General features: G+C 44.5%; 1 protein-coding gene across 1 annotated transcript in view; it reads left to right on the forward strand.

Annotated features, from left to right (window-relative positions):
• Nucleotides 1–676: 676 nt before the first annotated feature.
• PLPPR1 (phospholipid phosphatase related 1) overlaps nucleotides 677–23,404 on the forward strand; it is a 158,727-nt gene continuing 135,999 nt past the window's right edge. Inside the window, exon 1 of the mRNA XM_083593900.1 lies at nucleotides 677–807. The gene's annotated coding sequence lies outside the window, so the exon portion shown is untranslated. The remainder of the gene's footprint in view (nucleotides 808–23,404) is intronic.

A 23,404-nucleotide genomic window follows, 5' to 3' on the forward strand; every position in this document is an offset into this window, starting at 1 on the left:
TGCAGTGTTGTGGGTTGACACATTCTTCAGGAAAATGCAAAGCGAGTGGGGGCAAAATTAGTTCCAAAATAGCTCTGACGTCTTTCTCTAGCTCCTCACAGGCAGCAAGACAACTGAGGGGAATATATTAGCTGGAAGGCATGCAGTAAAAATAAGTCAGTGAGAGAGAAGAGAGCTGCATTTGCATAACCTAGAAGAGAATACAAACTTCTGTTGCCTGATGATCCGTGTCACCATAGCAATTAAACATTAGGCCCCTTCTTCAAGCCAAAGAGATTTAATTAGCTTATCTATAGGGAGCCCAAGGTTCAGAATTAGAGGTGGATGGGGACAAAGGAGTGACCAATGCAAATGCTTCAGAGTGCCTTTCAATGGCAGGGGCTGATGTTGCACATTCCTATTGCAGTGTGTGGAGTTATGGTTACAAGGCCTAGAGCCACACAGTCATACGATGCTGCCGTATACCTAGCCCTTGATAAATGCTCAGTATCTACATTGAAAGGATTTCAGGACAAGAGCCTTTTTCAGCCCTACCTGGAAATGAAAGAGGTTGATGTTCTGGGTGTAAAAGATGTGATCTATCACCCAGTTATGGTCCTTCTCCAAAAAGAATAGTTCCCAGTCTGTGACTAAGGACTGCCTACTTCAACAGACCCTCCCAGTGTCCCTATTTTCGAGGGACAGTCCCAGATTTACAGAAGCCATCCTGATTTGATCCCAGAATGTCCCGCCTTTCCTTGGGGCATCCCTAGTTTCATGAGAGAAATGTTGGAGGGTATTGAGTTATCTGACCCCCGAGCCAAGGAGGTGAGTAACTATACATCCTTTAGAAGACATCCGAAAGCAGCCCAGTACAGTGGTACCTCGGGTTACATATGCTTCAGGTTACAGATTCCGCTAACCCAGAAATAGTGCTTCAGGTTAAGAACTTTGCTTCAGGATGAGAACAGAAATCTTGCTACGGCGGCGCAGTAAAAGCAGGAGGCCCCATTAGCTAAAGTGGTGCTTCAGGTTAAGAACAGTTTCAGGTTAAGTATGGACCTCCAGAACGAATTAAGTACTTAACCCGAGGTACCACTGTATGGGGAAGTTTTTAATTATTAATGGTTTATTATGTTTTTATAACATGGGTGGTGCCGTGGTCTAAACCACAGAGCCTAGGGCTTGCCGATGAGAAGGTCTGGGATTCGAATCCCCGCGACGGGGTGAACTCCCGTTGCTCGGTCCCTGCTCCTGCAAACCTAGCAGTTCGAAAGCACGCCAAAGGGCAAGTAGATAAATAGGTAGCGTTCCAGCGGGAAGGTAAACGGCGTTTCCGTACACTGCTCTGGTTTGCCAAAAGTGGCTTAGTCATGCTGGCCACATGACCTGGAAGCTGTATGCCGGCTCCCTCGGCCAATAAAGTGAGATCAGCGCCACAACCCCAGAGTTATCTGTGACTGGACTTAACGGTCAGGGGTTCCTTTACCTTTGCCTATGTTTTTATATGTGTTGGAAGCCACCCAGAGTGGCTGGGGTAACCCAGTCAGATGCGTGGGGAACAAATTATTATTGAAAAGGACATCCCTAGTTTCTCTGGAGAAATGTTGGAGGGTATGTTTCAAGCCTTGGGATTCCTATGGGTTGAGACTGTAAAGCCCTGTGCAGATGGTTGGTTGCAAGGTGAAATGTAGGTGGGTTCTCACAAGGCAAGACACCGTGATAACAGCAAGAACCTTTATTGAACTACGTAACTAGGAAACAGGGGCAAAGCAACTGCTTAAATACATTTGTGAAAGTCTGGACCACTTCCACTCCCAACGTGATTGGCTGTCTTAACTTCCTTTTTTTTAATAAATTTTTTATTGGTTTTTCAACACATATTAAAAGACAATACAACACAATACATAAACAAACAAACATATAAACACGTATAATTTCTTGATCTTTCTTTCTTAAAACCTTCTTTCAGCGACTTCCCCATACCTCCCCTTTCTGCATCCCTGTTTTAAATCATTCCAGCAACCCCTAATTTCAATTTCTTATAGCACATTCTTTAACTCTTTTTTTTTTCATATCCAAGGCTGTCTTAACTTCCAAGCTGCGAATCATGACTCAAGAGTTCAAGGGCCAATGGCAGAGGCCCACATCCTGGAATGTTCTGTGATTGGACATCATGTATCATATCAGAACACAGGAGCTCAGACTCCTTAGTCCAGACTCAAGCTCAAGCAAACACAGACCACTGAATACATCACACAAGGACAATCAATATTATCACCACCCCTGACCTCCACACATTGATTGGCTGCTCTGCACAGGAGCTGCAGAAAACAGGTTGCACACAAATTGTATAGACATGGTTTCTGTACAGGAGAGCCCATCCTCACATCAGGAGCATGGCCAGCCTGCCTTATCCTTTGAAACATTGATGAATTCCACGTTTAGCCATTGGCCCAAGGGTCTGAGAACCTGGCATAGCTCTGATAACCTCCATATTGTCTCCCTCCTCCCTGTAAAATCAGCATTATGCCTCACTGAATACATACCTTGATAAGCCGCCGTAAATCAACACTGTCACAAGGAAGGAAACAGCTGCAGTTGCTAAGAGCAAAACACTTTACTCAGAGGTTCCACACACACTCTTCATTTGTCACCAGGACTTAAGTCAATACTTATTGTTTTCGCCCATCTCTGATAGTTTAGCACTGTCACTGTTGTCAGTTTTGTTTTGTTTAGAGCTCTTGGCAAAGTATCTCTCACATATATACATATCAATATTTCTCTCTGTTTAGAATTTATGCTGCCTGCACCGTCTTCCTTGCCTCACACCCACAGGCATATAAAAATCCTCCAACAATACTTAAGGCACAGCAACGATGAATTTCCATCAACCAACAGCAGCGCGCAAAAGATATCTTAATCACTTCTAAGGAAAGATGAACAAAAAACAAGGCAGGTTAAATAAATAAAGGGAGGGATCAAGGAGAGAATAATAAAAAAAGAATAACTAGCACAGTATTGTGGCTAAGCAAGAGTTCTGTGAACCATAAAACGACTGGGCTCAAATCTTACCTCACCCATAAACTTACTAGATAGCATTAAGCAAACCACTATCCCTCAACCTCAGCCCCTGTCTTTTAAATGGTCTTAATTCTACTAATCTCCTTTACAGGTTGCTTAAGAAGCATTTAATTAATTTCTATACCACTCTTCAGTAAGCATTGCTAGAGAAGTTCATGTAGAATAATTGCAGAGTTGGAAAGAACCCCCAAGTCCGTCTCCCCACAGAGCAGAGTGCGGAGGGGAGTGTGTATTTTCCTAGGCTACCCCATTGCTGGAGGCTTAGATACTAAGTCTGTTGCTTTTATAAACAGCAGGTGCACTGAAGTGAGTTCCACTGATCCAGTGGAGGAGATGTGCCAGATGCACAGATCAGGTGGAGCTACAAAGGGTGAGATGCCCACCAGGTATGCTCAGGAGTTTGCTAACACAGCTGTTGCAGATTTAGCTGTGGTTAGTGGCTTGACACAGGTCTTGGAACCCGGAGTCTTAAAAGGAGTACAGGGTTTGTCCTTGAAGGACAAGAAACCACGCCCAAAGGCTGTAAGGGTATACACTGTTTTCTTGGAGAAGGAAGCCGGACCATGTCCAGAGGCTGTGTGTGTCAACACTGATTCCTCAGTGTTTGAGGCTAGGGTTTGAGTCCCAACAAAGCCAGGTGTGAGACTTCCTGATAGTCAGAAGGGTTATGATGCCAAGACTAGTCAGAAGTGCAAGATGGTAAGGCCTAAGGCCAATCCAGTTGCAGGTAGTTCCAAGGGTAGAACGGGTGATACAGAGGTATACTGTGTGTATTGCATCTGTATGGTTGTTGTTGTTACACTGATGACTGCAACACAAGTCATGAATTGGGGGAGGATGTTAGAATTCCTGCTCCATGACTGCAATCATGGGATTTTTGTCTATCACATGACAGTATATGTTTTGACTCCACAAAGTGGGAAGTGACGGAGACAGATGTTTGTGCTACTGTGTTCCCTGAAGAACTGTTGTCCTTTGTTTTTTCTCTTTGCTGTCTGATGCTAGAGAGAGAGGGAGCCATATTGCAGTGCTCTGTGTGTGTTTATATGTAAATAAAGATTAGTCAAAATGCTGAGTTGCTGAGGTCTGTCATGTGAACTGTGCAGACTCTGCGGATCCCTAAGTGTGCTGATGTCTGGCATTGATCGCTGTGATGTTCGGGCAGAAGAAAGCTTTTGAAGCTCCCAAATGATTGACCAGGAGGGAGAGAACATGCCAGTCGGGCATTGTCTCTGCCAGAGTCCTACTCGAGTGTAGGCTGAACTCCTGACAGGAATCCTGCCCACCTCTGTCTCTGGGTTGGCTCGAACCACCAACCTTCTGGTTAACAACAGCATAAAATAAAGATAAACCAATGCATGAAGTTCACTGGGCTCTCTCTTCAAGTCCCCTGCAATTGGTTGCACTCTCATGATTACTCCAGCCATGTAAGAGCTCCTTGTGGAAATACAGCTGCCCTCTCAGCTACTGGGCTCCTCCCAGGATTAGGAATCAGTGCAATAATGTATATATATGTGATTTCCTTGTGGGGTATGTAGGTTTATCAAGCAATGAGCATAGCTGGAGGCCTGGAGGATACATTGACAAGCAAAGTTACTTCTGCCTGAACAGACCTTCTCATCCTTTGCTAGTCTTTCCACATAGAATCACAGAATTTCAGAGCTGGAAGGGACCACTTGGGTCATCTAGTACAACCCCCTTATGCCAAGTACTTTAGATTTGACAATCTCCTTTCATGGAGGTGATGGGTAGAGTCAGCTAGGTTCTAATTTCTTTTGAAAAGTGAAATAAAATAAATTTGTGTGGCTACTGACCATGCTCAGTCCCCATTTGGCTGGAGGATTTTTGGAGGAGGGTACTGGGTTGTTCAGGGACGCGGGTGGTGCTGTGGTCTAAACCACTGAGCCTAGGGCTTGCCAATCAGAAGGTCGGCAGTTCAAATCCCCGCGACGGGGTGAGCTCCTGTTGTTCGGTCCCTGCTCCTGCCAACCTAGCAGTTCGAAAGCACATCAAAGTGCAAGTAGATAAATAGGTACCGCTCTGGCGGGAAGGTAAACGGCATTTCCGTGCGCTGCTCTGGTTCGCCAGAAGCAGCTTAGTCATGCTGTTTGCGGACAAACGGCGACTCCCTCAGCCTATAGAGCGAGATGAGCACCGCAACCCCAGAGTCGTCCGCGACTGGACCTAACGGTCAGGGGTCCCTTTACCTTTATTGGGTTGTTCTTGTTTTTTTGAGACTTAATGCTGATACCTCTCTGTTCCTCAGCAGCCCTGCTTGGGCTAAATCAATTCTGTTGTCACTCATCACCTCAGTTCACTGTTAAAAAGGAGAGATGACTGGAGTTACTCAGAATCCAGCCCTCTGTTAATAACCACCCAACTCACAATCGATGAGTTGTGCCATGCTCCATAATTTGCGGCACTATATATAAAGTCATTATTATAATAATGTTCTCTCTAGCTAAACTGAAGTAACGTGCTCTCGTATCAGAGGCAGAGAGATCCTCCAGGAGATGCTTGCGAATAGATTTCAGGGAGGAGCACAACATCTGAGCATGTCTCTGTCATAAGAATGTTTTATAATCCAATTTCAAGAGAATAGTTCTGCTTAGAACGGTGACACGTTGGCACAATGCTAAAGCCAAGTGATTTTTTTTTACCCTCCCCCCTCACAGCTGTTGCCATGGCAACATCTTTGGCTGAGAAATTGGGAAAACCCAGCTGTAGGCTGAGCCGCAGCACACAATCAATAATGGGAAAAATAAATCAGAAAATTAAGCTGGTAGATCCTTAACAAGTAAACGGGGCCCTCTGGAGTGCACCTTCACCTGCACCGGAACAATAAGGAAATGTGTTGGTGCAAGAAAGATTAGAAAATTTCCCTCAAAATGGAAGGAGCTAGATCCGTCAGAGGAACAATTATATTAAGGAGTCTAGATTAAAAGCTTACATTTGCTACGTTGTTTTATACCAACACACATATGCACATACAAATCATGCTCTACAGCAGTGTTTGCCAAACTTGAGTCTCCAGCTGTTTTTGGACTGCAATTCCCATCATCCCTAACTACTGGTCCTGCTAGCTAGGGATGATGGGAGTTGTAGTCCAAAAACAGCTGGAGACCCAAGTTTAGGAAACATTGCTCTACAGTGCTTCCTTAAACACCATGTCATGGGCTTCCCATGTCATGTCTGGCCCTAGGTGGACAACATTGGTTAGTGACACCATAGACTCTGCCTTGAAAACATTGTTGGAATTTGTTCCTCATTTCGTTAAGTCATTTGTGGCATGGAATTGCTGTGCTCTATGTAACAATGCGGCCATCTTATTTCCTGCAACCACAAGAGGTCAATCTTTGTTTTTCCAGTTTAGAGAGATAGTAGCGAGCCAAGGCCCCAATACACATAACATTTTTTGTCTCTTAGGCCTATCCAGCCAACACTAAGAAGATGTGCAGTGTGAACCTCACCATTTATTAAAAGGTAAAGGTACCCCTGCCCGTTCGGGCCAGTCTTGCCAGACTCTAGGGTTGTGCGCTCATCTCACTCTATAGGCCGGGAGCCAGCGCTGTCAGCAGACACTTCCGGGTCACGTGGCCAGCGTGACAAGCTGCATCTGGCGAGCCAGCGCAGCACACGGAACGCCATTTACCTTCCCGCTGGTAAGCGGTCCCTATTTATCTACTTGCACTTTGATGTGCTTTCGAACTGCTAGGGTGGCAGGCGCTGGAACCAAACGATGGGAGCGCACCCCGCCGCGGGGATTTGAACCACCGACCATGCGATCGGCAAGTCCTAGGCGCTGAGGTTTTACCCACAGCGCCACCCGCGTCCCACAACCATTTATTACTCAGAAGTAATTCTAGCAAAGCTCCATGGGAATCATTGCCTAGCAGGTGAGTTTAGGGTTGTAACTATGGTACTGTGGAAAAGATCCTAATGACTTGTTTTGATTTTACTAACTGCCATGGAAAGCTCTGTAACCTGAAAGGTAGGATCAAAATATTTTTTAAAAAAATACGTAAGTGGAAAATAAGGAAATAATTATACCATCAGTGGGCACATCACATCTATAAGCCACCTTCTATGTTTCCCCTTTCTCTTCTGATCTCCTTGATCTCTTAGCAGTTTGAAGGAATCCTTATATATACCTGGTAATAAAGGTAATGCGGGCCATTCTCATTTATTTTGAAAATTGAGAGCCAAGATGGTGTAGTGGTTCGGGTGCTGGACTAGGACCTAGGAAACCAGGGGTCAAGTTGCCACAGCCATGATACTTCCTGTGTGACCTGGGGCCAGTCACAGCTTCTTAACCTACCTCACAGGTTTGTTGTGTGGATAACAATGAGAAAGAAAAAGTCTTGGAAACCAAGCCTTACAATGAATGCTTGAAGGAGTACGCTTAGCTTGGAAAAGAGGAGACCGAGAGGAGATAGGATAGCCATCTTCAAATATCTAAAGGCTGACACATGGAAGATGGAGCAAGATTGTTTTCTCCTGCTCTGGAGGGTAGGGCTTGAACCAATGGCTTCAAGTTACAAAAAAGGAGATTCCAACTAAACATGCAGAAAAACTTTTAGATAGTAAGAGCTGTTTGACAGTGGAACAGCCTCCCTCAGGAGGTTGTGGACTCTCCTTCCTTGGAGGTATTTAAGCAGAGGTTGGATGGCCATCTATCATGGATGCTTTAGCTGAGATTGGGGGTTGGACTAGATGACCCTTCCAGTTCTATGAAGAGGAGGAGGAGGAGGAGGAGGAGGAGGAGGAGGAGGAAGACCATGTACCTTGGGCTCATTGAAGGGAAGGTGGGAAATAAATACAAGGAACAAATAGTAATAAATAAGTAACAATGTGGTAAAAGGTAAAGGGACCCCTGACCGTTAGGTCCAGTTGCGGACGACTCTGGGGTTGCGGCGCTCATCTCGCTTTATTGGCCGAGGGAGCCGGCGTACAGCTTCCAGGTCATGTGGCCAGCATGACTAAGCTGCTTCTGGCGAACCAGAGCAGTGCACGGAAATGCCATTTACCTTCCCGCTGGAGCGGTACCTATTTATCTACTTGCACTTTGACATGCTTTCGAACTGCTAGGTTGGCAGGAGCAGGGACCGAGCAATAGGAGTTCACCCCGTCATGGGGATTCGAACTGCCATCCTTCTGATCAGCAAGCCCTAGACTCTGTAGTTTAACCCACAGCACCACCCGTGTCCCTTCAATGTGGATGTTGCTCTTATTTGCCACATTCCCCGTTTCACAGCATCACCTGTTAGCAGTGGTAGCTACAGAATGCAAATGTGTACAATGTCCTGCATTCTTATTTGCTTTTCAATTCAAGTTCTCTGTGACACGGCCAGGCCCCATTTACATAACGGCTGTGGAAAGAACATTTGTCCAAATTAATTATGTTTGCTTTCAGTCAGGAGAAGACACCGGCAGAGGAGTTCTTCCTTGTAAAATGTTTATCACTCAACCTTCAGCCATAACCTTGAACATGGATTTGATTTAGATTACAGTACAGGCTGCCTTTCAATGAGTGCCATAAACAGGCCACAGCCACAAGCCTATGCACACACTTATTCTGGAACAAGGGCTGTTGAACTTAGCAGGTCTTACTTACAAATAGACAGGCATTTGACCAAGCTGTTTGATCCTAAGGAAACCTGCTTGGAAGTAAAACTCATTATGACCGATGGAGTTTATCCCCAAGTAGTCTTAGTTGCACTCTTGGAAAAGGTTGTCAGGAGTTCAGCCTACACTCAAGTAGGACTGTGGCAGAGACACATGCCCGAGTGGCATGTTCTCTCCCTCCTGGTCGATCATTCAGGAGCTTCATAAGCTTTCTTCAGCCTGAACATCACAGCGACCAATGCCAACCAACACCGGCACACTTAGGGATCCGCAGAGTTTGCACATCATGTGCATGACAGACCTCAGCAACTCAGCATTTTGGCTAATCTACTTTATTTACATATAATCACACACGGAGCACTGCAACATGGCTCCCTCTCTCTCTCTCGCATCAAACAGCAGAGAGAAAAAGAAAGGACAATAGTCCCACTTCACGGAACACAGTAACACAAGCGTTCTGTTTCCGTCACTTCCCACTCTGTGAAGTCAAAACACATACCGTCATGTGAAAGACAACAATCCTATGACTGCAATCATGGAGCAGGAATTCTAACAAGGGTCATTGTCTCCAATCACCTGTGCAACACATTTTTCTCACGAAGTAGTATTTCCTTCCCCATCAACAAGGCTACTTTATTTCTGCCTGATAATATATACGCTTGAAAGTGGCAAGGTGCCCTTTGGTAATACCTCACAGGCCAGACAGAAGCTGAACTACTGCCTGTGATTTTTGGATGAATCATCTACCGGTACATAGCTCCTTGCCTCTAAACCAGGACTGGGAGAACCATAATAAATTGGGCAAGATAAGCAGTTAGGTGCAAGTGACTTTCTATACAGGCTTCAGAATTAGGTCCCCCCCCCCTTACATAGAATTCTAATCAACCTTTCTCTGACATTTTGTATCCCCAGACCTGGCTATATTGGGTTTAGTACAATCCTAACAGTGACATTTTTTTCCTTAACACTGCAAAAGATCTTCGTGAACAGAAACAGGGTGTGGGGGGGGGAATAGGAGTTTAATAGAGAGAGTACTGAGATTCTCCTTACTTGAATTTTGGCCCAGTGCCAGTTGCTGCCCCTTGTGTGATCAGCTATTGTGTGAGTCAGCTATTGAACTCATACCTGCCAACGTTCCTCAGATGAACATAGGGACTTTTCTCACTCCCCCTTCACCCAACTTGCCCTCCTTGACTTCCCATTTTTGCTTCCTCCCTCCCCCAAGCATTTGCTATCAGAAGAAGGGCAAATGCCACCATAACTTCACCAATGGGACACAGCACACATGGCCTCCACCGCCCTAAGAAACGCCCCTAATACAGATTTTATTTTATTATATTCTTTGGTTGATTTACAAAAAGAAAAACACATACCAATAAATAAAATTTAGAAAGGGGCAAGTTTAGACGCAGATGCACAAAGTTGTTGTTGTTTTTTTAAATCAAGTCTCCTCCAGGTTATGAATTGCTTTTATTTTCCCCCTCTAAATATCCAATGGACATCTGTGCTTAATGCGCTTTGGAAAAGCAATCTTGTTGTGGTCATATGCTTGACTGGATCAAGATATTTGTATATGCTGTTTTTACCCATGCAAAGGTACACTTGTATGCACTGGTAAAACACTCCAAAAGAAGAAACTGCATGGGATTAAGGTCGTATTAAGAGCCTTTCATGTGGTGGCAGGTGCAAATTGGTAAAACACTGCACAAAAGTAGTCATGGTGCAGTCATACATTTTCACCATCAGATCAGGATAGCTTTTTTGCAGTGTTTGGTCAATACACACATGTATAGATTGGTAATGTAGTGGAATGAAAAGATGAAGATGAGAAAACTATGCTCCAGTTCTGGAATCAATTGGAGAAATTGTCCTCTTGGACCAGAATTCAAGAAGATGGAAAGCAAACAGCCAGAAAAAACAAGGGAATGAAACAGTGGGAATTCTCTTATCCTGGATATTAACAGTACATCAGGGAATTCACGGCAAAGTCAATTACATTCTCCAGATGATTAAGAATCCAATTTTAATTAAAAACAAATAAATAAACAGCAAACGTCCTGCAGTGATATGTCATCCTAACAGCTAAATTCTAAATGGCAGCCCCAAATGGGCTTCCGGGAAGCAGGTAAGGGGCTTTCCCAACTCGTCATACCTCCTGCTTGCTTTGGTCTACCATGCCCTCCCAGTCCTGACTTTTCCAGAGAGCAAGGAATTAAGGTTTTGATTTTTAAATATAATAATGGTAATAAGAAAATCTGCCTCCAACTTCAAGTGATGAAGCAACTTGAATTGAATCACTGAATTAACAGTAACTATATAAGTGCAGGCACTTTTATGCTGCCCCTGCTAATTGCACGGATTTCTATTTAATTATGCACTTTATCGCTGCCTACAAGAGGTGAGAAGCAGTCAGTGCCTGTCTCTCATCTGCTCCTTTGACATGCTTGGCTATTGTTCTCGCATTATCTGCTTTCCTTTAAAGTACATCCCATTTGTAGAAATGAGGCGATTTATATGAAAAGGCAATGGATCCCCCCCTCTCCCCACATGAAGTGTATTGACTGCAGATGAGGTGCAGTGTTCTTAGTGGCTTTTACAGCACTCGGACATATTTGAACAAAGAGTCCAGATAATCGGATCCTCTTCAAGGAGGGTACACGTTGCGCTCTGGCCCCCAGGTATCTCCCACCTCCTGGTGTGGGCAGGGCTATGCCCTGCTCCACTCTGGTAGGTCGTTTCGCAGTCACTGGGTCCCTAAAGCCAATGACTTGGCTTGGGGGGTGGTCGTGAAACATTAATTCCTGCCCAATGTTTTCTGGACCTTTCGGGCTTTGCGCAGCGGATCACCCACCCATCTACCCCCTTTATCTGGTGCGTTGGCCTTGCTAAGGACGTTGTTGGTTGCCTTTTTTGCAATGGGGGCCTGATAGGAATTTTGTTGGGAAACTGTATACGTGCAGCTACTCACACAGAGTCAATTAAGGTTTGGCAGACAGCCAGAAGGTCATGTGAAGGAGTAAGTCTGCCTGGTGATAACAGAGGCATGGAGACAGCTCCTTGATTGGTCAAGCTCTCTCAAGGGAGTGATAATTAATGGCCTACTATCTGGAATGTGTTAGTTCAGAGTTCAGTGTTCAGAGGTTCAGAGTTCTGTGTGTCAGTGTAGGAATTGTGAGATGTGTATGAGAGAGCTAGCTAAAGATCCGTGTTCTAAACTTGTAAATAGTCCACTGTATATAATAAACACCTAACTACAAGTTCCTGGTTCCTGCTTTGTCTATCCTGTCTGCAGCCAAGTCGCCAATTGCTTCCGTGGATTCTGTGTGTACTCTGCTAGGTCTGGCTAAGGTCCTGCAACTAGCCGGAAGGTTGCGAAACACCAAATAGGTTTTGCCAATAAATTTTTCCATCTGGCAGAGCCATTTGGTTTTCACCTGCCGCGTAGCAATCGTCACAACTTCGTAAGGTTTGGCAGTTAGGCATTGGATCAGCAATGTGTGGGGAGGGGAGGTGCGACCATCACCTGCCCCTCCAAACTCAAGGGTATTCCGTTAAAGGAATCAGGGGTTGGCCTGTGTCAGGTGTGCATCCAGGAGCCAGGCCGTGTGACTAATAGGACTTTGCAGGACTGGGGGCTTCCTAAGTTTGTTCTGAAGAGGCAAGGTGCAGCCTCACAGGTGAGGCTGATTGGTAATTCACAGCACCTGGTGGCAAGAGCTGGGAAGGGATATAAGGTCAGCATTTCCCTTCGGCTCTTTGCCACAGCAACACGCTTCCTGCCTTGGGCTTCTTGCTTCCTGATCCTTGAACCTCGGCTTCTTGACTCTCTGCTTCTTGATTCTCTGACCCTTGACTTCATGACTCCTTGCTTCCTGACCCTTGGACTCTTGGCTCCTGACTCCTGGCTTCTGGACCCCCATTCCTGCTCCCCCTCCGCCATCTTACCCCCGGTCCTGACGTCCCCTGCCAGGACTTCAATTGCCCATGAACTGGACCGTGACAGCCTGGGTCTTGTCTGAAACCCCACAGTCGGGGCTAGGGCCATACCAGAACCCCACGGGGGCACCGGGGGCGAGCTTGAGTTGGTCCGCATTGGTGGGGCTCCCTCTGGTGGTATTTCACCCTTTAATCAGATTCCCTGTGATGCAGATGGGAGTCTGATATATTTGGATGATTCCAATGCCTAAGCCAATACCACTCACATTCTGTATTCAATAAAGTTGTGGCCTAAATTTTGCCCAGTAACTTAAACTAAAATCCCGTGTCACTGTCTTCATTTTTGTGGGGTGGTTGGGGTCTTGAAGCGCAATTTCTGTTTTGTAAGACAAGCACAGCAACTGGCAGAAAGTAGCACATTTATATGGCAAAGAGAAGCACTGTGCAGACATACCTGGCTCAACACACGAAGCTGAATCATTAAACCCACCAGCTACATATTGTGGCCTGCTAGGTGCTAGACTCCCTAGTTTTGCACCTTTAATGTGGTGGGGATGAAATCCAGCAAGCTTCTCAAGCTCCTGATAGACCACCACACATGGCTGATGGCCTGCATTAGGCCTATACAGGTCATGAGTTGTGCAAGTCTAGGCTTGTATGAGGAAGTATGAGGAAAGGTCATTTCCATCTGTTCCTCCATCTTGTGAGTCACTCTCTCCATATGTCCCAGACACACTGAGGTGGAAAACCTAACCCAAACCCTTGACATTTATCAGGTGAAAATAAGGACATTCTACTCTACATCAGGAAGATCCTCCCACATTTGGTCTCCCGCACGCATGCATCTCATATCGGTCACCTTGTGCCAATTACAACCTCTCCGCCAAAACTACCTCACAGGATTGTTGTAAAGTAGAACTGTGTGAGGGAAGGGATCGCGTAAACACCTTCGACAGATAAATGGAATGAAACAAAATTTTAGCTGTAGCTGCCTTGAGTCGCTTTCAGGGGGAAAGACAGAAAATACAAATACCAGAAACTGAGAAAATAATCAGGAACATAACAAACAGTAAATTCTATTGAACTAGGTATCATCCATGCTCTGGTGTAGTTTCACACTTACAGTGTCCTGTACCCTTGGCCTACCTGGCAGCAAGTCAGTATGTCAGGTCCAAAGTCCAGGGGTCAATCCACACAAGCAAAGTCCAAAGATCAGGAAAGGCAGTTCAGGGTAAATCCAGATAAACCAAGTCTGAAGTCTAGCAGTCGGGATACAGTCCAGAGTCAAACCTGAAACACGGTCCCACAGAGGTCCAGGAGCATCCAAGCCAAGGTTGAGCAGACCCAAAACCTCACCTCTGCTTCCCTTTTGTACTTTGCATGCTGATTGCCGCATCTGGGCTTGATGAGGAGTGAGGCCCTCACCTGTCCTGAGCTTCCTCCAGCCAAGGAATCACACACCTTCTCCCAGAGCTAATGAGCCCCACCAGGCCAGCAATGTGCAAACACTCCAAGCGTTCTAATAACCCACCACATTTTCCATCGTGGCCTTTGGAACCAAAGACATGAGCTATGCCTCTTAGTTAGAAAGAGCATGTCCCAAGTTCGGCTTATTCATATGCTTAACTACTGAAATATAGGCAAGAAAATGTGGCCAAATCAGCTGTTCATTTCTTGGAATGAGAATCATAGTTGCTTTTTAAAAAAGAGCAATTGGGGTGCAAATTTCAGATAACTTGATTTTTGGCGAAATAGATCAGGCTAGCATTCCACTGACCTCAAGCTTCCTGATCCTATTGTTTGATTTGCTCTTTCAGATGTTTTAATTGTTACCCTTTGAAGGGGCCCGTTTTCTCGAAAACTGCCATTAGGGATTTTTTAATGTTCTAGTGGTATTTTAATTGTGTGAGGGTTAAACGGTTAGAGGCCATTTTTGGCATATAAGTGGTGTATAAATAAGTAAGTAAGTAAGTAAGTAATAATACAAGTGTCTTATATTAAGCGCCTGAGCTGACTTCTGAGTAGCTCTTCCATGACTGACTTCTACATTCACCTTTCGGGAAGAATTAAACTGTTGTTCTAGGGATCCCTGTAGTTAACTAGGCAGTTGTTGTTTCTTCTTCTTTTTCTTCTTCTTCTCCTCCCATCTCATACTTTCCAACAAGCAGCCATCATGTTCCTTCTAGGTCAGAATTCTCTCTCCTTCCTTCAGGAAGACACTGTCTGTAGTGCATCGCTATAAATAAGCCGAGCCCATGTAGTGGTAACCATGGTAACTGGCGAGCTTCAAAAACTGATGCGTACTTGGTTTCCAGAAGGCTGCCCTGGAGTTTACAAAGGCATGCTATGTCCCTTTTAAAAATTACATCACTTTGAGATTTGTATTTCTCAATTGACACAATTATTCTATGTTCCACACGTGGGTGGCTTGCATTTTCTCCCCCTCCCTCCCCCGCCCCACATCTCTTTCTTCATAGGTTATCAGATATGTAAGTAGCAATGGAATTAAAAATTGATCACATTTTGTTTCCAATCTGGGTTCGATGGCATTTCAAAACTTCTCTAAGGAAGCCATAAAGAACACATAATCTTACTTCACAGATCAGCATAAATGAAACAGCTGAAAGAAAGAAAGAAAGAAAGAAAGAAAGAAAGAAAGAAAGAGAAATCTCAATCCGATAATTTTTATTTATTGGATTACCAGAAGAAAGGAGCCTTTAGCTGTTTTTATCACCGTGCATTACAGTTAATGCAAATATAGGTACTCTCTATAGGGAGGGGGCGGAAATCAATACAAATGAATTTTAAAAAGAGATCAGAGGAAAATCCTAACCATAGTCTATAAAATGCTAATATTCTCTATGGGATCATTTACCTCACACAAGGAATAAGCTGTGATCATTTATTAATAAAGCTGAGCAGGTTAACATTCTAGTTCAGGTGAGCTCATTAGTTCTCTTCAGAGTAGCCATTATAATGAAATTATCAGGACACAACTCATTATTAGTATGCACTGAAAAACTTAGTAGGATTAGTTGGTAATTCTTCGGCTGAAAACATTGCCACATTGGATTTGCTCTCCTCACACTACTTTTGATTATATTTCCTATTTAGGAAAGGATATAGTATTGTGCAGCCACCTTCCTAAATCAGGGAGTGAGGAGCTGCCACTTTTAATACACCCATTATTCACCACAGAATACATCTCTTCCATCTATTGGCATCCAGTCCTCTTGAGTGAGCTCGAGTCACTCCCACCAGCGCAGTTCACGAAACATAGCAAGAAGTCTGTTTTGCTGGTGTGTTGACCCATAACAATAGCCATGGATTTTTTGTTTCCCCCAGTGCAATGCATTGATGTGTTAAAATTGCTGCAGTTCTCTGTGGCACACAAGGGCAGGGTAAGGTGGCTGCAACAGGCCAGATCGATCAAAGAAGCAAATTTGCTTGGTGGCGCAGAGGCTGGCTTTGTCTAGCAAATTCACAGGAGCATGTATTTGCACACTGGTGAGCCTCGTCCACTTTGGGAATGCTAATGATGTGAAGGAAGCCGTTTGTCTAAATGGCATCAGGTTCTATATTTGCCACGGCATTCTTTCCCCTGGGCTCTGTACCTCTTAAAGGAATTCAGATGGGGGAGACAGAATTAAAGAAAGATTCCTGTTACTCCTTGCTATTATCATCAAAGATATCTAGTCTTACCTCCTTCAGCGAAAATGCTTGGTGGAACATTTGTGGACCTGTGAGATTGCTTCTTAAGGAGCAAATCGATAAAAGTCGAGGCTAATCATGTAACAGCAAGCTTGTGAAGGAAAGTGTTGCATGCTAGGTACAAAACGTCTGCCTGTGTTATCAATGTTTGCCACGTTTTGAGAGGCAGTGGATGAACTCTGGCTCCATATTTCACATACCTGCTTTAGACTACACTGACAGTGACTATGTTTGAGGTGCTGCACTACGTAAGGCCAGCAGGTGCCTCTATGGCAGGATTTAGCTGCACCCATAGAAAGCACAGCTTGGCTAGAGTTGATGTGGGTGGGGCTGTGACAGAGGCACATAGCACCTCCAATATACCCACCAAATCATGAGTAAAGCCATTGAAGGATCGGAGATGGAGGTGGTAGATTGAACCACAAGACCCATCAGCCATAGCAAGCATGGGCAATGGCCAGGAACAATGGGAAGTGCAGTTCAGCAATGTTCTGCCCAGACACTGAGGTCCAGTGCCGAGGGCCTTCTGGCGGTTTCCTCACTGTGCGAAGCCAAGTTACAGGAAACCAGGCAGAGGGCCTTCTTGGTAGTGACACCCACCCTGTGGAACGCCCTCCCACCAGATGTCAAAGAGAAAAATAACTACCGAACTTTTAGAAGACATCTGAAGGCAGCCCTGTTTAGGGAAGCTTTTAATGTTTAATAGATTATTGTATTTTAGTGTTTTGTTGGAAGCCGCCCAGAGTGGCTGGGGAAACCCAGCCAGATGGGCGGGGTATAAATATTATTATTATTATTATTATTATTATTATTATTATTATTATTATTATTATTACTAAAGGGCCAAAGGTTCCCTACACCTGCTTTTACATGATCTGGAAGTGCCTTAAGTAATTGTGTGGATCCTCCTCTGGAGGGTAGGACACGAACCAATGGCTTCAAGTTACAAAAAAAGAGATTCCAACTAAACACCAGGAAGAACTTTCTGGCAGTAAGAGCTAGTCCGTTTCCGAGCACAATTCAAAGTGTTGGTGCTGACCTTTAAAGCCCTAAACGGCCTCGGTCCAGTATATCTGAAGGAGCGTCTCCTCCCCCATCGTTCTGCCCGGACACTGAGGTCCAGCTCCGAGGGCCTTCTGGCGGTTCCCTCACTGCGAGAGGCCAAGTTACAGGGAACCAGGCAGAGGGCCTTCTCGGTAGTGGCGCCCGCCCTGTGGAACGCCCTCCCATCAGATGTCAAAGCGATAAACATCTACCTGACATTCAGAAGACATCTGAAGGCAGCCCTGTTCAGGGAAGTTTTTAATATGTGACATTTTAGTGTATCTTTCATCTTTGTTGGAAGCCGCCCAGAGTGGCTGGGGAAACCCAGCCAGATGGGCGGGGTACAAATAATAAATTATTATTATTATTATTATTATTATTATTATTATTATTATTATTATTATTATTATTCGACAATGGAATGGTCTCCCTTGGGAGGTTGTGGACTCTCCTTCCTTGAAAGTTTTAAAGCAGAGTTTGAATGGCCAACTGTCCTGGATGCTTTAGCTGACATTCCTGCATTGCAGGGGGTTGGACTAGATGACCCTTGGGGTCCGTTCCAACTCTACAATCCTGTTATTCTGTGCCTGTGGTCCTCGACCACACAGTCACTGTAGCTTTTGTGACCAGGAGAAAATGCAAGCCCTTTCATCTCATATTCCCCCTCTAGGTAATCAATATACAGTGGTACCTCTGGTTGCGAACGGGATCCGTTCCAGAGGCCCGTTCGCAACATGAAAGGAATGCAACCCGCAGCGGCGCATCTGTGCACACGCAGGTTGCGATTTGCCACTTCTGCACATGCGTGTGATGTCATTTTGCGTGTGATGTCATTTTGCGCATCTGCGCATGCGCGAGCGACAAAACCCAGAAGTAACCCTTTCCGGTACTTCCAGGTCGCTGCGGGACGTAACCTGAAAGAAAATAACATGAAGTGGTCATAACATGAGCTATGACTGTACACATTTCCATAATATGCGGGATTCTGAATACGAGAGGCACTCAACCAGCAGTGGTCATGACTCAGGGTTGACGAAAATGCTTAAGAACTCTGCTACTACTAGGCCACTGTACGTAATTCCCTGCTCTTTATGAGAATCCCTGAAAGTGCAAGAGGAGGAAAATCTGAAGAAAGGAGATACAGAACCAATTGGAAGTGAACTGACGTACAGCTCTAACGAAGCGGAATCCTCATTCCATTCCCACCCTTGGGTTTTATGTATGCAATTTCCATTCACCTTCATTGGACCCGAGCGCTCGTCTTGCAGGCTGGGACATGCCCCCCAGTCACCAGTTTCATGGTGCATTAGTCTCTGCCTTTGGTGTGCTCATCTGTAATTGCCTTGCTCTCTCGTCCTTCATTCTTCTCTACTTCCAATCTTCTTGAGGATTAAAACATACCCCAAAAAAGCTTCTTATCTATTATGGCAATTATGTCCACAATAAAGTGGCTTTGATTTAGCAAGGCAGATGGAAAGAAAAAGTGAGGGTAGGAATGAGAGGGGAAGGGCATGCACGGAGATGAATATTCAAGGAGGATGGCAGGCAGATGGTAAGGAACGACGTGCTGTTTTGCAAGGAAAGGACCGACTCTTGGCTCTTAGGTGGCATTTCCATCTCAGTCTTCCACTTGTCACAGTTACAACTGGCTTGGCACATCAGCCTGCATAGGCTCAGGATTGCACACGATTCACAATGTTGACTTCATAAATTAGTCAAGGCACCAGCATCGAACTGAACGACTCCAGGTAAGCTCAGAAAAGATTCCTCCACCACTTCCATCTAATCTGAGGTCTGCCTGAAAAGCATTAGCAGTATATAAATACATACATGCATACATACATTTGATAGACACCCCCTCCTTGCTGTGCCACAGACATATAAGTACAGTGGTACCTCGGGTTAAGAACTTAATTCATTCTGGAGGTCTGTTCTTAACCTGAAACTGTTCTTAACCTGAAACACCACTTTAGCTAATGGGGCCTCCCTCTGCCGCCATGCGATTTCTGTTCTCATCCTGAGGTAAAGTTCTTAACCCGAGGTACTGTTTCTGGGTTAGCGGAGTCTGTAACCTGAAGCGTCTGTAATCCGAAATACCACTATAATAGATTTGCTCAGGTCCAGTTATGTTTCCTTCTCTTAGAAAAAAAGTAATTTTGTAAGAGCAATTTGGCAATCCTTAAGCCAATTTGGAATTTGAGAGGTGTTCAATACGTTACTAATAAATGGTAAGGTATTAACCAGATACATTTTAAATTGGTCGTTAAAAGCTTTTTGGCTTCTGCACTAATTATATTAAGATTTGATTGCAGGCTGCTTTGATCAGAAATCATCTTTAAAGTTATCATAGAAACTGATGGGTGGTATGAAAATATAGTTTTATATGCATATGCCTGAATACATTCAATTCCTTGCAGGATGCTTCACCTATAGAGTCTCCCTCTGTAATTAATTATGGCAATAAATCTACCAGACCACGTTGCCTGTCTGGCTCTTAATGTCCATTATCCCAATTATCAAGAGAACCCAGGAGATTGCTTATGTTGCAATTTTTAGAATTGATAGCAATGAGAAAAGTGCAGGAAAATGTACACCTGCGCATTTTTCCAGGGGCAACGACTTTGTTATCTATACAAATGTTGCAGTTCAGTAGCATCATTATGCCAGCATTTGTTTGATGCAGGCTTCCAAATTGAAAGTTGCCTGTTCACCAGGGGAAAATAGCAATCAGTTGTGATCACATACCTGAGTTGCACAATGTTCAAACACTTCAAACACCTGCACATTCAGAAGAAGTTGGGGAAGGGAAGCAAAGGATAGGATGACTCCTGCTTGAACTTCCTGGCAACAGTGATCTGAGGGGAACTGGCCTGGTATGGAATGGAATGGTTGGCCATTTTGTCTAGTCCATTTTGAGCAGCACAAGAAAGCCAAGATACACAAGGATCATGTTAAAATAACTTTTACCTGAACTTTTACCTTATAGCTGAAGAGCGTCCCCACTCCCATTGTTCTGCCCTGACACTGAAGTCCAGCTCCAAGGGCCTTCTGGCAGTTCTCTCACGGTGAGAAGTGAAGTTACAGGGAACCAGGCAGAGGGCCTTCTTGGTAGTGGCACCCACCCTGTGGAACGCCCTCCCACCAGATGTCAAGGAAATAAACAACTATCTGACATTTAGAAGACATCTGGGAAGTTTTTAATGACTGATGGTTTTCTGTATTTTTAATCTTTTGATGGAAGCCGTCCAGAGTGGCTGGGGAAACCTAGCCAGATGGGCGGGGTATAAATAATAATTATTATTATTATTATTATTATTATTATTATTATTATTATTATTATTAAAATAAGTATCCCGCACACTTTCTAAAGCTCAGATTCTTTCTTCCAGGGCCTCAAAATCTCCCTGCTGCTAGTGAGCTGGGAAACAGCTGGTTTACAATTAAGGTGTTTTGCTGTGTGGGACTCATCTCCTTTGCTGAATTTGGATCTGTTTTCAAAATTGTATATTATATTGTTGTAACCCACCTTGGGATTGTATAGTGCAGGGCAGGTAAGGAATCTTACGAATAAATTAAGTCCAAACATTAAATAAACACTTTGGGGTCAGAATCAACTAAATAGTTGCACTTGTGGGATGACTGCAATGACTCCTGCCAGCACAACAGGGCTTCCCTCCATTCCTTTCCCCATATATTCCCCAAAATTGGTTCTGTGGGTTCGAGAGAACTTCCAGAAGGAGCGTGTAGGGGAACAAGAGAAGAGATCTTTCTGTCTGGCAACCAGAAATGCCTCCACTGATGGAACAATTGTAATAGCACAATGTTGTATTCCGCACTCCCCATTTCCTCTAACATTTGACTCAAATGCAAGCCACAAGTCTAAATGAGGTCACTCTTATTCATGAATAATGAGTCTGAGGAGGGGAAAGGGGATCCTGAGTTCAGGGAGAGCTTAACATAAAAAATATTTCACGAGGTAAGCCTGGAATGGTAAGCAGGGGAAGAGAGGCATTCAGCCTTCAAAGGAGATGAAAGAAAAGTTAACTCAGTAATGAGGACTAGGGAGTGGGAAGAAGAGATTCACTCCTCACTGGTGATGTCAGAAGCATTTCCAGTCAGTGTCCAGACTATTTGCACAGCAAATATTCCACACAGAATTCAGGTCACAATGGGAATACAATAACAAAGGAGGAGTGGGAGCATTAATGTGCTCTTCCAGGCTTATCTACCTGACTCCAGGGACCTTCCCTAGGGCACACACTCCTTCTAGGCCTTCTTCAAGCACTATTGCCTGGCAAGAAAGTGTTCTTCATTTCGGAAAATACATCTTGTTTACCTGGAAGGAGTGGTGCATGTGTGTAGAAACCTCTGACTCTTGCACAACTGTAACGTAGCCTACAATAACATTGGCATGTGGCCCCTGAAAGCTTGCTTGGGAAGGAATGTGGCCCTTGGCTGGATATGGTTGCCCATCTATGATGTAGTACAGGCATAGGCAAACTCCAGGCCTCCAGATGTTTGGGACTACAATTCCCATCATCCCTAGCTAACAGGACCAGTGGTCAGGGGTGATGGGAATTGTAGTCCCAAACATCTGGAGGGCAGGAGTTTACTGACCCCTGATTTAGTGTTTAAAATAGAGAGCACCTGAAATGATCCAATATCTGCCATGCAAACAAACCCAGTGGTCAAAGTGTATTCCTTCCTTGCCCTGCTAAAAACCCAGTGAGCACTTTCAGTTCAATCCTATACATGCTTAAAAGGTAAAGGGACCCCTGACCATTAGGTCCAGTCATGACCAACTCTGGGGTTGCGGCGCTCATCTCGCTTTATTGGCCAAGGGAGCCAATACAGCTTCTGGGTCATGGGGCCAGCATGACTAAGCCGCTTCTGGTGAACCAGAGCAGCGCACGGAAAGCCGTTTACCTTCCCGCCGGAGCGGTATCTATTTATCTACTTGCACGTTGACGTCCTTTCGAACTGCTAGGTTGGCAGGAGCTGAGACCGAGCAATGGGAGCTCACTCCATCGCGGGGATTTGAACCACCAACCTTCTGATTGGCAAGTCCTAGGCTCTGTGGTTTAACCCACAGTGCCACCCGCGTCCCTTACTCTTACCCTTACTCTTACTCTTACTCTGTAGTAAATCCCACTAAGTTAAAGAGGCGTTCCTCCCAAGTAAGCATGCTTTCGACTGCAGCCCTTATCACTTGCATCTCAGTACTAAACATGTGTATTCAGACATTTCATTTGTTTCTATGGGACTGACTGCCGAAGAAATAAGATTAGCATTGGCCTCCTTGATTTTATTTATGTAGAGAACATTCGTCTTAACTTAATTATCCAAAGAAACTCAAGGCAACTAACAATTCAAACATCATAGCAACACTGAAACAATACCGTACTGAGATACATAAAGAACAAATAATAAATAAATGACAAGTAAATAGCAGTCCCCTTTCCAACATCTATCATAAGATCAAAATGCTAACATCATAAACCGAAACCACAAGAACAAATTTAAAAAAGATCAAAGAACTAAAACATCAAAGATAAACTAGAAAGAAAAATAATCAGCAAAATGGCTTTTTGAAATAGCCACATATTTACTAGCCACCTCAAACAGTACTGGAATAGAGCCTTGATTCAGGGACCCTGAGGATCATCTAGTCCAACCCCCTGCAATGCAGGAATATGCAGCTGTCCCATACAGGGATCGAACCTGCAACCACACTCTAACCAAGCAGTATCTAACAGCGTCTTCAGAGCTCACCGTTTCGCATTGCCTGAATTTACAGGAACAGAGAGGATGTCACTGGAAGAAGGAGTGCATTACTTAAACCAGTAATTGATCTGATAAATTGGCTAATATTTGTATAATTTCATTTCCAGCTCTAGGGAAAAGCTATTTTAGCACAGGTTTTTATCTTCGGGAATTAAACTGAGCACAAATCATTGCCTTCCCCTCCACCCCCCCCCCATTTGCAGTGTCAGTGACAGGCAACTTGATACCTGACAGCTTTTTA

The sequence above is a fragment of the Podarcis filfolensis genome (genome assembly GCF_964270895.1).
Source record: "Podarcis filfolensis genome assembly, chromosome: 17".
Classification (NCBI taxonomy): domain Eukaryota; kingdom Metazoa; phylum Chordata; class Lepidosauria; order Squamata; family Lacertidae; genus Podarcis; species Podarcis filfolensis.